Raw genomic sequence first — 18105 nt, 5'->3', positions numbered from 1 at the left:
CAATTATACAAATAGATCTTAATTGAATGCATTTTAACTTTTAATTTTGGGAAAGATTAAATTTTGCAAAAAAAAAAAAAAAAAAAAAAAAAAAGGTAAGATATGGAAATATATAAAATCTCAGTATTAATCTTAAGCAGATTAACACCATGATTTTATATATTTGAGCTTTCTCGATGAATTTTTGGAGAGATTAACACCGAGATTCTATATCTTTCTCACATTTTACTTAATCTTTTGCAAAATTTATTTTTCTCCTCAAATTTTAAAAATCACAAGTCAATCATTTGAAAATAATTTGGATAATTCGAAAATTCAATATATTTATGGAACAAAAATTTGACAAATGACTTGAAAAGTTATGTAGATACTTGATATAATATTTGGTTGCATTTGTAGAAATTTTGAAAATATATAAGATTTTGGAATATCATATAATATTTGAAAAAATTAACAGAGTCTCGACGTGTAATAGTCGAGATGTACCGAGAAGACCCAAATCAATCAATAAAAAGTCGATTTTCTTAATTAAATCTCGGTGGCTGATCTCGTCCGAGATGGATCAAGAAAAACTATTCTAATGAGTTTTTTTTTAAAAAAAAAAAAAAAAAAAAAAGAAAGAAAGAAAAAATGCTAGTTTTGAAAAGTGAAGACTTAAAGATGTTGTTTCTGACAATTTTTCATATTTTTTATATAAAGTAATAATGTTTTTCATCCAAATCCGTGTCTATGAAATTTTTGAAAATTCATAAGTTTTTTTATATAAAGTACAAAGGCAATAACATTATATATATATATATATATATAGCCTATTACATATCTAAAAATAAACATGACATACAATCTTTGACAATCAAATATGACTTTGTTTCTCTAAATAAAAAATCTAAAAAAAATAAATGGAAAATGGAAAATAAGAAATTGAAACATAGGTTAATTAGGGCCCCGTTTAATAACATTCTTTTTTTAAAAAAAAAAATTAAGCCTATAGATACTACTTTCATTTCCAAATTTCTTTCTGTTCACACGAGGTTTCTAGAGAAACGTGTTTTGTGGAATTGAACTTGAGTTGGTATTGATGTTGGAGTTGATTTGATGTGATGTGGTTCGATCTCTAATATTTGATCCTCTGATTCTCTCTCAGTTGGGTGAATATGCTTGACTTGGAGAAGGAAAGCATCGAACGTTCTTGAAGTAGAAGTCTCGGAAGCTTGGAGTAGAAGTCTTGGAAGAGTATTTGTGTCTTCAAAGGTCTTCTGTCTTATAGGAGTGCAGTTTCAGGAGTCTTGAAAGCTTGAAGTAGAAGTCTTGGAAGAGTATTTGTGTCTTCAAAGGTCTTCTGCCTTATAGGAGTGCAGCTTCAGAAGTCTTGGAAGCTTGAAGTAGAAGTCTTGGAAGAATATTTGTGTCTTCAAAGGTCTTCTGCCTTAAAGAAGTGCAGCTTTATGAGTCTTGGGCTTGAAGTAGAAGTCTTGGAAGAGTATTTGTATCTTCAAAGGTCTTCTGCCTTATAAGAGTGCAGCTTCAGGAGTCTTGGTAGCTTGAAATAGAAGTCTTGGAAGAGTGTTTGTGTCTTCAAAGGTCTTCTGTCTTATAGGAGTACAGCTTCAGGAGTCTTGGCAGCTTGAAATAGAAGTCTTGGAAGAGTATTTGTGTCTTCAAAGGTCTTCTGCCTTATAGGAGTGCAGTTTCAGGAGTCTTGGGAGTTCTCTGCTTGTTAGTGAATTCTCTCTAGGTCTTTTGAGTGTAGAAAATGGTGCCCTTACAAATGAAGAGAACTTTTCTATTTATAGAGTTCTCAGGTGGGCTCCGTGGGCTTGGTTGGTCCATGGGCCTGACCTTTGGGTCCAATTAGTTGGTTTTGGGCCTGATCTAGAATTTGGGTCCAATTCATTTTTTTTTTTTTTTTTTTTTTGTAGTTTGGACTTTAAGCCCAAATAGTAATATCAAATTGGACCAATTTAATCTCATCTGATTCATCAGCGTGACGTCATCGAAACTTGTCTTCAATTCAATTCGGGACATGTGTCAACTTCTAATTGGACCCAAAGTCAATGATTTAGAAATTCGTCGTTAATTTAGCAAATGACGTGGTGACTTGTGATTGGTCCAAAATTTCTCATTCAACAAATGCCCCCTTTTCGAGATTTATGCACATATATGAGTGGATGAATCTCGAAAAAAAATGTAATTTGAGATCAAAGTGTGATTTTTTTACTCTTTTAATTTGATGCATCATCCTGATCAAAATATGAGAATTTAGCTCAAAATTTTGATTTGAAATCTTGTTCGTTTGACACACTTTCGCTAAATAAACTTTAATTTGAACTAAAGTAGAATTTATGTCCCACTTTAATTGCAAATTTAATTTAATTCGAATTCGAAATAGAATTTGGGGTGAAATTGAATCTTGATCAATTTTGGTTTGAGATAAAAATTTGGGATATGCTCAATTTTACTTAGAAATGAGTATAGAAACTAAGGTTGATTTAAATTTGAGATAAAATTTGGAATATAGTCAGATTTTGACTCGGCATTTTTTTCATAACTCAATATCAAGGTTAACCATTCGAATATTGATAAAATTTGGGATATGGCCAAATTTTAATTTGGGACGGATTTGACATTTGTCTCACCTGATTTGGCTGGCTTGAATTTAGAATAAAAATTTAGATTAGAAGCTTTAGACTGAGATTTGGAATAATAGTTGTTTTTAATTCCACTTTGAATGGAATATGAATTTAAACTTAAATGAAAGAGATTTTGGAGAGCCAACGTATTGGAAGACAGCCTTACTAGCAAGATCAGGCCATTACCAGCGATACCAAGTCATTATCAGCGAGATCAGGCCATTACTAGTGATACCAAACCATTACTAGCGAGATCAGGCCATTACCAGCGATATCAAACCATTACCAGCGAGATCGTGGGAGAGAGCGAGATTAGCGAGAGCATTTCGAGCGAGATTGTGGGAGAGAGCGGCACCACCGAGAGTGAGATGTCGGAGAGAGCGACATTGGAGAGAGCGACATTGTGAGCGAGAAAGTGGGAGAGAGCGAGAGTGGAGAGAGCGAGTTTTTGGAGAGAGCGACACTGGAGAGAGCGAGATCAGCGAGAGCATTTCGAGTGAGATTATGGGAGAGAGCGACACTAGCGAGAGGATTTCGAGCGAGATTCTCCTTTTTTATTATTATTATTATTAATAATTTTTTTCCTTTTTTTTTTTTTATCTCAGGCAGCCGTCTGCTTTGTGGCTAGCGATACCAACTAGATTTCCTTCTCCAGATTCTCTCAAGTCTTAAGCTCAAAACTCTTCGTGGTTGAATCTGGGGATTCAAAACTCCACCGTGACCCCTAATTCAGGCAACCTCCAATCGAGCATGATCTTTTTTTTGTTGACTCTTAACTAATTTCAGCAAGAATCGGAGTTCCACAACAAAATAAACAGTATTCAGTTCGAGTAACCCGTGATTTTATCAGATTTCAACTAATTAGTAGAAAAAAATCTCATCGAACTTAGCTATATAAATACTGGCTGGACGCATGCTTTTCTTCATCTTGTAGTGTGATCTCCTTCGTTCTTACGTCCTTTGTAGTTTGAATTGTGATTCTCTTTCGATCTTACGTTCTTTACATCCTTTGTCAATCGGACTCGGATAGCAAATCAACCTTGAATTGCAATAGGAAGCTGTAAGTGAGGAGAAAGGAGAAAGAAGGAAAGATGGGGAATTAAGGCTTCCCTTCCTTTTTTATTTTCCTATATATATATATATTATTTTTTTTTCTTTTTTTTTTATTATTATTTTTTTTACTAACTTGCCCCCTACTATTTTTTTTTTGTAGGAGTTACGATGCAACCAAAGGAGCACAACAAAACAAGTTTTTTTTTTTAATCTCATCGACCCGTCTTTAGTGCGCTCGTGTATCCTGATCGTCATGGGAGGGGCCCTGCAAAGGCTTACAACTCTCCCATTCGATCACCCTAGGTGGATCCCAAAAAGGTCTACTTCATAGCACCGTTCGTGTATCCTGATCATCATGGGAGAGGCCCCGCAAAGGCTTACAACTCTCCCGTTCGATCACCCTAGGGAGGATCTCGAAAAGGTCTACCTTGTAGCGCCGCTCGTGTATCCTGATCGTCACGGGAGAGGCCCCGGAAAGGCTTACAACTCTCCCATTCGATCACCCCTTGGGAGGATCTCGGAAAGGTCTACCTTGTAGCGCCACTCGTGTATCCCGATCGTCATGGGAAGGGGCCTTGCAAAGGCACACAACTCTCTCATTCAATCACCCTAGGGTGGATCCTCGAGAGGTTTGCCTTGTTATGTTACTCCTTGATCAAAATTTGAAGATAAGGGAAATATGCCATTGAGTATTTGAAGATGAGACAGATATGCCATCAAACCTTGAAGATGAGAAAAATGTGCCATCAATATTTTGAACGGAGTCAAGTTGGGTAGAGTCGATCTCGCGTACAAGGCGGAGTCAGACGGACCAGAGTTTTCCACGCATATGAGGTAGAGCTAGGCAAACCAAAATTGATCTCGCATATGAGGTGGAACCACACCCACATTTTTTGAGAGGAAGCGAAACTACACCAATTTTGGAGAAGGGGTAAAGTTGTACCAATATTTTGGAGAAGAAACGAAACCGCACCACGACTTTGAAGATGGAGTGAAGCCGCATCATCAGTTTAGAGATGAAGTGAAACCGTGTCATTAGTTTGGAGATGAAACGAAGCCACGCCACGACTTTAGAGATGAAGTGAAGTCGCGCCAAAATTTTGGAGAGGAAACGAAACCGCACCACGACTTTGGAGATAAAAGCGAAACTACGTCATGATTTTGTAAACTGAGTCATTGAAGATGGAGCCAAGCCATGACACCAAACCTTAAACTTGAAGATGGAGAAGCATCGACGGGACCTTTGCATTTGAGTTTGACAAAGCATCGGCAAATCATCTGCATTTGAGTTTGATGAAGCATCGATGAATCTTCACATTAAGCTTGACTTCACGACGTTGAGTGTGAAGATGGAGCATTGATGGACCTCTAAACTTGAAGATGGAGAAGCGTATAAGTTTACTTTTAAAGAGAAAGCGAAGCGCATTCCACGTGTGTGCCTTTTATTTACTGTATTGGCTCCTTACGAGGAATGAACATCTTCAACCCATTGTGTTGCCGCCAATAGGAATGAACATCTTCAATCTGAAGTGTCATTATTTGACGGGGATGATCAGCATCAATCTTGTAGTATTATACTTAGGTGGTTGTGGTACCTCTTCTGATGGACTAAACTTAAATTTCTTTAAGTTTCTTTTGTACCTTTAAAGAAAGGGATCGAATCATGACGTAGTTCAAGGTTTTTTTTTTTTTTTTAACTGGACTGAACTTGAAGTTTCTTTCAAGCTGCCTACATACCCTTCTTAATAATAGGGATCAAGTCATAATGTAGTTCGAAGAGAATTTTTTTTCTTTTTATGCGCTACTGAACTTAAATTTCCTTAAGTTGCCTACGTACCCTTTATAATGAAAGGGATCAAGTCGTAACGTAGTTCATACAATTTTTTTTTGGTGCCGTTCACATTTTAAGCTCATGCGAGCTAGAAGCATCATGCAGTTTAGGCTCTTGCGATGAGGAGCTTCTTTATTTAAACTTTAGAAGCTCATATTTCATCATGGTTTTGATCATCCTCTTCATTTGTAGGATTCGTCAATATGATGAGTTTTGGCTTCACTATCAAGGAACCTTTTGTACTTATGTCAACAGAAAATTTCCTCTTCATGCGTGAAGGGACACGATTGTGAATCTTTTTGTCGTTGTTTTCTTCATGGAATGACGTCGCCTTCAAGATTTTGATCCTTCCTTTATGTTGATCGCTTGTTGTCTTGAGACGATCAAAAGCAGATATTGAATGTCGATCTTTCTTTAATGTGGATATACTTAGCCTTTTGAAGGCTGAAGTTCGAGCAGAAGTAGTCGTTGGACATTGGTCTTCTTCTCCTACCGTGGCCATACTCAATCTTTGAAAGACTAAAGATCGAGCACTTGAAGGCTTAGTACGATCGAAGACAGAAGTTCTTTGCTTCATTTCTTCTGAGTCTTTGACTTCTTCAGCAGTCACATGATTGTTGTCGACTTCCACAAATCTAATTTATATGAATTTAATGTTTGAATCTCATTCAAATATCTCTCTCTTATATAGTTTGAATTATAGATCATATCTAAATAGAGATCCTTTGAGCATCGGAAGTGGATCGTTCCAAATCTCATTCAGAATGAACACAAACAATTACAATCTTAAACGGAAATGAACAGATTATGCATAATTGGAAATTACAACATGCTGCAAGAAGATACAAGGGATAGAATATGCGTACCTTTGAAGAACTCTTCTTCAAATATCCCTCGATCAGTTTCTAATGCGTCTAAAGCAGCACTCAAACGCAACAAACAGAACACGACCTCCACGAACGTCTAAATGCGCCTCAAACCCAATCGAGTCCAACTCGATCCACGAACTGAACAGGAACACCACTACAATGGTTATCTTGGTATTTTCGGTGTGAGAATCCAGGAGTTGTGGGCTCTATATAATCTTAGATTGAGGAAGGAAAGAGGTATACGGTCGAGTAGACGATCGAGTAAGTGGGAGATGAAGACTGTCTATCGTATAGACGATGTACTCGATTGTTTAGAAGATGAAGCCTATCGTATAGACTTTACTACTCGATCTTGTAGCAACGATCAAGCGATTAACTATCGTATAGTTAACTCGTAGCTCGATTGTGTATGCTCTCAACGCTATCGCTTAGTAAAAACACTTTTTACTTGATGGCCTTTTCCGTGAGATTAATTCTGAATGAGTCAACTGACTACTTTTGGAAAACAATTTTCCTTTTATCTCACGGTTACCATAAAATTTTCAATAACCTCCCACTCAAATAAGTTATTAAAGAAAAAGTTCCATCATATGAAACATATAAACCATAGTTTTTTTTCTTTCTATTTTTTGGTATTTTATATAAATCATATTTATATTAATTCTTCCAATTAATGTATCTAATACATCATATCAATTATATCACATATAATTGGATTTTCTCTTGTTAATTTAAAACTTTAAACTAACCTAAAATTTGATTCTCAACGTGAACCCATTGAGCTTCCAAGAGGACCTCATGGACCTGTAGTTTGAAGCTCCAACGATATGTGAATAATTGACTAAACTCTTTAGTCCGAGATCCACCATCCGCTAACTGTTGATCACTCCACTAAAGACCGACAGCTGCACTCTTCGTATTACAGATATATTTTTATGTCCATATGACCAATGAACAGTGCAATAACCTTCCACAAATCATTCGTAAGTACAGCTAGTCAATTTACCGTTTTGCCCCCGTAGTTACATCTAACTTCTTAAGTACCATTTATTCCTCTAATGAACAATAAGTCATAGTCCTATTATGACTGGGTCATCTCTTTCAAAGAGAGGGTGTGGCCACTATACTCAAGACCTGGAATCAGCCCTTAAGGGAGCAATCTATCTACTTACCTCTACTTCGGGGAATAAGTGAATTCCGTCTTGTGTAGCTGAGTTACTAGCTCCCCGATCAGACGAATCCTCAAAAAGGTAAGCTTGTTAAGTTGGGAATTTGGCCATCTTACCCATACTAATTAAGGATCGCCTTCATGAGTAGGAGTTTCAAACTCACTCAAGATTAAGGTCGTGTCACTTATGGTCATTTTAGTGAAATGTAAGTCTCAATTATCAACGGTGTCATATAAAGAGACTAATCATCTCGTGGTTTGGTCTTATACAAACTCTCTGTATAGGACACCCTCGCTCGCATGTCTCCACATAAATGGTCAAGATCATACCGTTTGTAGCACTTTACAACACTTATAACATCTACAAAGCAGGTTGTATCCGCAGTGTCACAAGGATAAGGTATCCCTCTTTTATCCTTATACTACAGACCATTTAGGTTATTACTTAAGGCATGATCCACTTGTATGTCTCACATACATACTTAAGTTACATGATATAACTAAGGATCTTAGTTTATTGGATTTGAGTAAATGCTTATAAAATATTTAAAGCATGATCCACTTGTATCCCTTATTTATCCTTAAACTACAACTCCTCTATTCAGAGTGAACATTGATCCTGATGTCGATTTTCGAGAATCTCTATCAGTCTAAAAGTCAGAGTTTGTGTATCCTATAAGGATTAAATCCTTATCTCCATACACGAGCATGTAGTCTCTCGTTCTCCGAAGATACTTGAGAATTGTTTGGATCGTCGTCTAGTGAACTAATCTGAGATTGGACTGATATCGACTGACAATCCCTACTGCAGCAAATGTCAGGTCTAGTACATAACATTGCATACATGAGGCTTCCAACTGCCAAAGCATAGGGAATCCATCTCATTTCCTCAACCTCTTGAGGTGTCTTAGGAAATTGTTCCTTAGACAAAACAATTTCATGCCTGAAGGGTAATAAACCCCTCTTGGAATTCTACATTGAGTACCTGATCAGCATCTTGTCAATATACGATGCTTGAGACGAGACCAACCTTTTGTTCTTACGATCCCAAATAATTTGGATCCCTAAAACAAACTACACCTCTCCCAAATCTTTCATTTGGAATTGGATGGCTAGCCATTTTTTAATGTCAGTAAGAAAACCTACATCGTTCTCAATGAGTAGGATATCATCTACAAACAGCACCAAGAAAGCTATTGAGTTGTTGATGATTTTCTTGTAAACACAAGGCCCATCAACATTCTGATCATAGCTAAATGATTTGATTGTACTATTAAATCTAATGCTCCACGATCTAGATGTTTGTTTTAGCCCATAAATGGACCTATTAAGCTTGCAAACTTTTTGCTCTTGATCTGGAACAATGAACCCCTCTGGTTGAGCGAAATTCATCTTGTATTATTATGTTCCCAACTCCCCACTTGGTTTTGTCCCCAAAATGGTAAGCATATTAAGTCAACGAACTGGCTACTCTAACCTATACAAATCAAAGGACAATCCCTCGTGAACAAAAGTTCACCATACACTCAAGATTAAAACTAAATTGCCCAGGTCAACATATTGGAATTGAAACATAACTAGTCAACGGTGTTATATCTAGTGGTTAGTATTTTGTAGTCCGATTTTATGAAAACTCATTGCATAATATGCCCGCATTCGCATATCACATACACGAACGTGTTGGATCATTGCATTTGCATCAAATACAAAGTGGGTTATATCCATAGTGTTATCAAGATAAGATACCCAACCTTATCCCTATACTGTAGACCCTTTAAGCTGTATCTTGAACATTGATCATTGTATGTTTCTGAAGGAACGATGAATTCCATTGCGGAAGCGGGGATCATCCCAATTTTTAATATTTTACACAGGATGAAAATTATAGAATAGAATATGCATAAAATCAACTAATTTATAGCATGCTGAGAGACGAAAAAAAGAAATTAGGGTTAGGGTTTCAAGATACTTACCCTTGTAGATATCGAAGCCTTTACGAAATCCCTCTCTAAAAGGATCATGAACAATAAACCACGAATGGTAAAACCAAGGGGCATCACCACAAGAATTACCTTTATATTCTTTTAGGATGAGAATTTCTCAAGAGGTGTGGGCTCTAAGATTTTGGAAGAGAAATTGAGAGAAGAAAAGAGAGCCTGTAGGATTTTTCTGAGATCCCACCCAAAATACTGTAAACTGAAGAAGAAGAAGAATCACACAATCCAACTGCCCATTCTCTACATGAGATTAAGAGAGAATTAGGGGGGGAAGTTATTTCCCTCCCTTTAAATTTAAAATAAAAATTAATTTAATTTAATTTTAATTATATATATATAACAATATGTTATATCATATATAGCACATAACCTATAAAGTTATATCGTATCGAATACAGTATAACTTATAGTTTTAATTGTCTCATTAATGCATAGTATTTAATATAAATCTTCATTTATACTTAATTTAATTATGTTAATCCAAATTCACATAATTAATATATTAAATGTTTATTTTCTCTCAAATAAACTTTATATAATGTATCAAATACATTATATTAATTATATCATATATAATTAAGTAAAAGTAATCATATCACATATAATTAGTTCCCTTAATTAATTTGAACAATTAAAATAATCTAAAATTAATTATGAATAATCCCTGTTGAGCTACAGAGTTGAAGCTCCAACGGTACTTGAATAATTAATTAAACTTCTTTAATTAAATTATTGTCAATCACTTCCTAAAGATTGATAATTATACTCTTTGCACTACAGATATATTTTTGTGTCCATTGGATATAACCAAACAACGGTACGATGACCCTTTACAAATTGCTCGTAAGTACAGCTGGGCCAAAATTATCATTTTGCTTTATAGTTACATCTAACTCCTTAAGTACCACTGAACCCTCTAATGAATAATAAATCATAGTTCAACTATGATCGAACCCCTCTCGAGCCAAGAAAGAATGTAGCGTCACATTGTTCAAGCTTCGGAATCTCTCTTAAGGGAGCAATTTATCTACTTACCCCGACATAGGGAATGAGTGAATTTCGTCTTGTGTAGCTATGTTCTCAACTCCTCAATCAGACGAATCCCCAAAATGGTAGGCTTATTGAGTCAGCGATCTGGATACTCTCACCCATATAAATCAAAGGATCGCCTTCATAAGCATGAGTTTACAACTCACTTAGGATTCAGGTCATGTCACCTACATCTTGATGAAATGTAAGTCTCTATTATTAACGGTGTTACAGAATGAGACTAGTCATTTCGTGGTTCGGTCTTATACAAACCCTTTGTATAGAACATCCCCACTCACATGTCTCTACATGAATGATCATGATCAGATCATTTGTAGCACTTTACAATAATTGTAACATCTACAAAGCAGGTTATATTCGTAGTGTCACTAAAATAAGGTATCCAACCTTATCCATCTACTACAACCATTTATATTATCACTTAACCATGATCCATCTATATGTCTCTACGTACATGTTTAAGCTACATATGATAACCTCATATGTTAGTTTATTGATTTTGTGGGTTAATGCTACTAAATGTCGAATAAAACATCTTAGATTTTATTAAAATGTTTGTACATTACAATTACAAACTACGGGACCTACGAGATTTAGGGCATCAACCCCAACAGTCTCCACATACAGTTCAAGACTCATAAAACAACCTAGGATGTTAGTTTATTGGATTTAGGGTTATTAAAACAAAGCGAATACAACACAATCAATAACACTTATTGAAATACATCCATGGCTCTTTATTAATGACGATTAACTATTTACATTTACTATCTACGAGTTTTGGGTTACAAAACCCAACAAACTCCCACTTGAACTAAAACTCTAGTCAATAGGTTCTACATAATATCAAAATCTAAAATAACGGGAATGGTAAATAAATACAATAAACTAAGGCATTCAATTGCACATCTCCACTTGCCCTAGATTATACAATGTACGTGTCTTGTAAACCTAAATTCTCAAGATGACTCTCGAACACTTTAGCTGAGAGAGCCTTCTGTTAGGTTGAATGTCCTAAAACTCGTAATTTGTAATATTAAAAATATTCTATCTGCAATAAATATGTTACTGTGGTTTATTTAATAAATTTGTTATTGAATATGTAAATTGCGCTTGTAGAGACTAAGTCCAATAAACTAAGATTCGTGGCTATTACATGAATACTTGAACTTTATGTGGAGATATAAGAATGGATCAAGTTCGAGTAAATAGCCAAAAATGGTTTATCGTATACGAATAAGGTTGGGTATCTTATTCTTGTAACACTATTAGATGTGGTCTACTTTGTATCTAGTATAAACAATGTGATCCTAAATCGTTCATTGGAGACATGCGAGTGGAGGCATCCTATGCGAAGAGTTTCTATGAGACCGAACCAAGAAATAAGTCACTTTTACTTTATAACATTGTTTACTGTTTAAGACTGACTATTTCAAATTGATGACCTAGGTAACTCGGCCTTAATCCTGAGCTAACTATGAACTCCTATTTATTCGGGATTATCCTTAGATTTGCATAGGTAAGGGTTGGCTCAACAACGCCAACTCAATAAGCCTCCCATTTCAGGGGTAGAAACCGGGTAGATAGCTAGGGACATAGGGTGTATTTTAGAATTCACTCCTACCCACTTTTAGGGATAGTAGAGAGGTTGTTCTATTAAGTACTGATATCAAGTCTTGAATAAGGGGCTCCACTCTCTCACTGGCCCGAGAGGGACTCGGTTTCGTGGTTGGGTCACAAACCAATTGTTCATTAAAAGATCAGTGGGACTTAAGGAATAAGATGTAATCTCGGGGGGTAAAACATCAATTGACCCAGTCGTTATAATGAACAATCTGTGAATGGTCAACTTACCGATTACGATTAAATCAAGTGGACAAAATTATATTTACAGTGAGGCGAGTACAACTACTAGGCTTTAGTGGAGTGACTCATTAGTTAATGAATGTTGATTAATTATATTTAAAGAGTTCAACCAATTAATCTCAGATCGTTGGAGCCCATGATTCATAGGTCTATTACGTCCCTCTAATTGCTCACAAATGAATTAAACCTTATAATAGCGTGATGAATAAATTTGAAAAGTTCAAATTCAAATTAAAGGAATTAGTGATTATAAACGATATAGTTACACGTTTAGTTATCGAATAATATTTAAATTTTATTTAAATATTAATTACATGAATAGAGATTCATGATTATGGAATTGGTGTTTTAATAATTTAATATTGGATATTAAATTATTTTAATTAATTAATTAATTAAATTTATTTAAAATTAGAAAATTTGAATTTTATGAAAATTCAAATAATAAAATCATTTTTTTAAATTTAAGTTTTAGAAATTTAAATTTAAATTTAAATTTTTTATTTGAAAATTGATTTTTTTAAAAAAATGAATTTTCTGAATGAAATTGATTTTAAATCAAATTTCAACTTTTGTGGGTTTATCCCACATTAGACACTAGAATTCCACTCAAAATGCACGTGTTGTCAATGGATGATGCAATCAGATTGCATGAATGACATGATAAAAACTCAATCTTTCAGCTGAGAAGAAGAATGACACTGATTTTCTGATTTTCTGGCATGGACAAAGAAGTTATTCATTGCATGCACACAAAAACAAGTTTTTCCTCTCCAAATTCCCTTGATTCTAACTCATTTTGAATCCCAAAATTCAATATGGGGTCCAAGAGAATAGCAGGGAAGATCAAGTGGTGGTTGAAATCTTGTTGAAGAGGAGATTCAAGCTGGAATTTGAAGATTAAAGTATTCTTCAAAGGTATGTTTCAGAAACCCTCTTTTTATTTGATGAGCATGCTTACTTAGATGCTAAAATGATGAATTAGAGTGCTTAAGGATCCTGTCTTCCAATGATTGCATGTTAACTCCATCATATTCGTAAATGGATCAACAATATGGTGCTTCGAAGCCATCTTTGTGATGATTACATCTTCTTGTTGCACAATTTTCCGTATCAGGTGATATTTTCTCTCAATATGTTTTCTTCATTTGTGGTTGCAAGGTTCTTTAGTGTTGACTACTGCTCCACTGTTGTCACAGTATAAGATGATTGGCAAGTCCATGTTTGGAACCACCTCCAAATAACTTATGAATTTCCTGAGCCAAACTGCTTTCTTTGGTGCTTCACAAGCAACTACATATTCAGCCTCCATAGTGGAGTCTGCAATGCATCCTTGCTTGATGCTACGCCATAATACAGCTCCCCGTTCAGGGTAAACACTAATCTTTATATGGATTTCCTAGAATCCTTATCACTTTGAAAATCATACTCGGTGTATCCCGTAAGGATCAAATCCTTAGACCTAGACGCTAGCATGTAGTCCCTCGTTCTCCTAAGATACTTGAGAATGTTTTTAACCGTAGGTCTAATCCCCGATTGGACTGGTACCTACTAATTATTCCCTTGCATAACAAATGTCTGGTCTAGTGTAGAACATAACATATATTAAGCAGTCCACAATTGAGACATAAGGAATACAACTCATATTATCAATTTCTTGAGGTGTCTTAGGACATTGTTCCTTAAATAAGTGAACTTCGTGCCTGAAAGGTAATAAACCCTTCTTAGAGTTCTGCATCAAATATCGAGTCAACATTTTGTCGATATAAGCTGCTTGAGACAGAGCCAACATTTTGTTCTTGAGATTCCTAATAATTTGGATCCCAAGTACATACCGTGTCTCTCCAAAATCTTTCATTTGGAATTGAGTTGCTAGCCATTTTTTAATATCAGTAAGGTACCGTCCATCATCCCCAATGAGTAGGATATCATCCACATAAAATACCATGAAAGCTACTTTACCGTTGATGATTTTCTTATAGACACAAGGTTCATCAACGTTTTGATCAAAACCAAAATATTTGATAACAGTATCAAATATAATGTTCCAAGATCTGGACACCTGCTTCTGAATGAGACTGTTGAAGATCCTGAAGGATCCCAATGAAGGGTCCTTGAGCAAAATCAACTAATCGTCCCAAATTCTAATTTTTCAGAATTGATAATTTTACAGAGAAATGTATAGATCATGCAATTAATTATAAAACAATACAACATGCTAATAAATAATTACAGAAGAATTAAATTGGGTTTTAGGAAAAAAAAAACCAAAAAAAAAAAAAACCTTACCTTTGAAGACATTCATCAAAAAAGGAAATCCAAATCTCCAACCAAATACTACCAAGAGAGAGACCTCGGTATTCTCTAGTGAGAATCCAGGAGTTGTGGTACTCTAGTGATTTTGGAGAGGGGATGGAGAATTAAGAAGAAAAGGAAGCAAAGATTTTTTTTTTTTCTACACTGAAATCTTATGTGTTTTTCTTTTGCAGGATGATGAAAAAGATCTCTACCAAACCACATTTCTTACTTACGTAAAGTGGAGAGAAAAAAGGGGAAGAGAGTTATAACTCCACACCCTCTTTAACTATTTTAAATTAATAAATTTAATAAATTTAATTTAATTTAATATATATTAACAAGATAACCAACGTATCATATAATACATATTAAACTATATGTTATAACAAATATAACATATAACCTATAATTCTAATATTGTATCATATACAATACAGCTTCTAGTTTCTTTTCTCTCACCAATGACATTTAATATAAATCACATTTATATTAAATTTAACAATATGAATCCAATTCATATAATAAATATTTAAATTTCAAATACTTATTTCCTCTCACAAATAATATAATGTATCAAATACATTATAGTAATTGTATCATATATAATTAAAATTAATTAATTATATCATATATAATTAATTTTTTCAATTAATTTGAACAAATCAAATTAATCCTAAAACTTATTCTCATTAAACCTCGTTGAGCAGAGGACTTCATGGACCTGTAGCTTGAAGCTCCAATGGTACGCGAATAATTAGTTAAATTCTTTAATTAAATTATTCACCATCTGTTAACTGTCGAGTACTCCACTAAAGATCGACAACTGCACTCTTCGCACTACAAATATATTTTTATGTTCATTGGATATAATCAATCAACAATGTGATAAACCTTCACAAGTTGTTCGTAAGTACAGCAAGACCAAAATTATCATATTTCCCTTATAGTTACATCTAACTCCTTAAATACCACTGAACCCTATAATGAACAATAAATCATAGTCTAACTACAATCAAACCCTATCGGACCAGGAGAGAATGTGGCGCCACATTGTTCAAGCCCGGAATCAACCCTTAAGGGAGCAATTTATCTACTTGCCCCGACATTAGGGAAAAAGTGAATTTCTTCTTGTGTAGCTGTGTTCCCAGCTCCACATTCAGACGAATCCCCAAAATGGTAGGCTTGTTGAGTCGGCGATCTGGCCACTCTTGCCCATACAAATTAAAGAATCGCCCTCATAGGCAGGAGTTTACAACGCACTTAGGATTTAAGCCATGTTACTTATGGTCATCCTGATGAAATGTAAGTCTCTATTATGAATGACGTTATATAATGAGATTAAACACTTCGTGGTCCGGTCTTATACAACCTCTTTTGTATAGAATATCCCCGCTCACATGTCTCCACATGAACGATCATGATCAAACCATTTGTAGCACTTTACAATAATTGTAACACCTACAAAGCGGGCCATACTTATAGTGTCACTAGGATAAGTTATCCAGTCTTATTCATCTACTACAGACCATTTAGGTTATCAGTTAAATATGATCCACCCCTATGTCTCTATATACATATTTAAGCTACAAGATAACCCTGGATGTTCGTTTATTAGTTTGTGGTTAATGCAACAAATTTTGAAATAAGACGTCACATATTTTATTATATAAATAAATATTTGTACATTACAATTATAAACTATAGGACCCTACGAGATTTAGGGCATCAACCCCAACAATCTCCCACTTGACCTAAAGCTAATGGGACGTACAATATAAAAGTCATACTAAAATACAAAATACACAAAACAATAAACTAGGGCACAGACCGCCTAGTACAAAATTTCCCACTTGCCCTAGTCTAAATGTGGTTTGTCCCATACACCCATACTCTACAAGTGACCTTCAAACACTTTAGCCGTGAAGGTCTTTGTAAATGGATCGACAACATTGTGCTATGAAGCTATCTGGGTGACGATCATATCCTCTCGATACAAAATCTGTCAAATTATATGAGACTTTCGCTCGATGTGTTTGCCGTGCTTATGACCCCTAGGCTTTCAGGAATTAGCCATAGCACCACTATTATCACAATAAAGTGTGATGGGCTTTGACATGTCTATAATAACTTCTAGATCAGTCAAAATCTTCCTGAGTCAGACAATTTCCTTAGTAGCTTCACAAATCGCTACGTACTCAATCTTCATAGTGGAGTCAACAATGCATCCTTGCTTTGTGCTCCTCTTGACTACTGCCCCTTCGTTAAGAATGAACACTGATCCTGATGTGGATTTCCTATAATACTTATCAATTTGAAAATCAGAATTCATTTATCCAGTAAAGATCATATCCTTATAACCATACACGAGCATGTAGTCCCTCGTTCTCCCTAGATGCTTGAGGATGTTCTTAACGGCTGTTGAGTGATCAAATCCTAGATTAGACTGATATCTACTGACTATCTTTACTACATGGCAGATGTCAGGTCTCGTACATAACATCACATACATCAAGTTGCCAATAGCCAATGCATAGAGGATCCATCTCATTTACTAAACCTCTTAAGATGTCTTAGTACGTTGCTCCTTAGACAATATCACTCCATGCATGAAAAGTAATAAGCCTCTTTTGGAGTTCTGCATCGAATACTTGACAAGTATTTTATCAATGTACAATGCTTAAGATAGAGCTAGCATTTTGTTCTTTCGATCTCTAAAGATCTGAATTCCTATAACAAACCGAGCCTCTCCCAAATCTTTCATTTGGAATTGGGTCACTAGCCAGTTCTTAACTTCAGTCAGTAGACCTACATCATTCCCAATGAGTAGGATATCGTCTACATATAATATTAAGAAAGCTACTGAACTATTGATGATCCTATTGTATACACAAGGTTCATCAATATTTTGATCAAAGCCATAAGATTTGATCGTAGTATCAAACCTTATATTCCAAGATTGAGAAGCTTGCTTCAATCCATAAATGGACTGATTAAGCCAGCAAACCTTTTGCTCTTGACCTTGGGTTATGAATCCCTTAGACTACTCCATGTAGATCATCTCCTCAAGATTGTCGTTCAGAAAGGCGATCTTGGCGTCTATTTTCCAAATCTCATAGTCATAATATGAGGCAATGGATTGGAGGATCATGATAGACTTTAACATGAAAACAAGTGAGAAGGTCTCCTCATAGTCGACTCCCTCAACTTAAGTATAACCCTTTGCCAACAGTTTAGCCTTGAAAGTTTGTACCTTCCATCAGCACCATGTTTTCTCTTGTAGATCCATTTGCAACCTATAGGTTTTACCTCATCAGGTTGATCTACAAGATCCCATACTGAATTG

The sequence above is a fragment of the Benincasa hispida genome, chromosome 10, assembly GCF_027475165.1.
Source record: "Benincasa hispida cultivar pf3 chromosome 10, pf3_genome.v1.1, whole genome shotgun sequence".
NCBI lineage: Eukaryota > Viridiplantae > Streptophyta > Magnoliopsida > Cucurbitales > Cucurbitaceae > Benincasa > Benincasa hispida.
The sequence above is the reverse complement of the archived record's forward strand: the minus strand, read 5'-3'. Positions refer to the sequence as shown.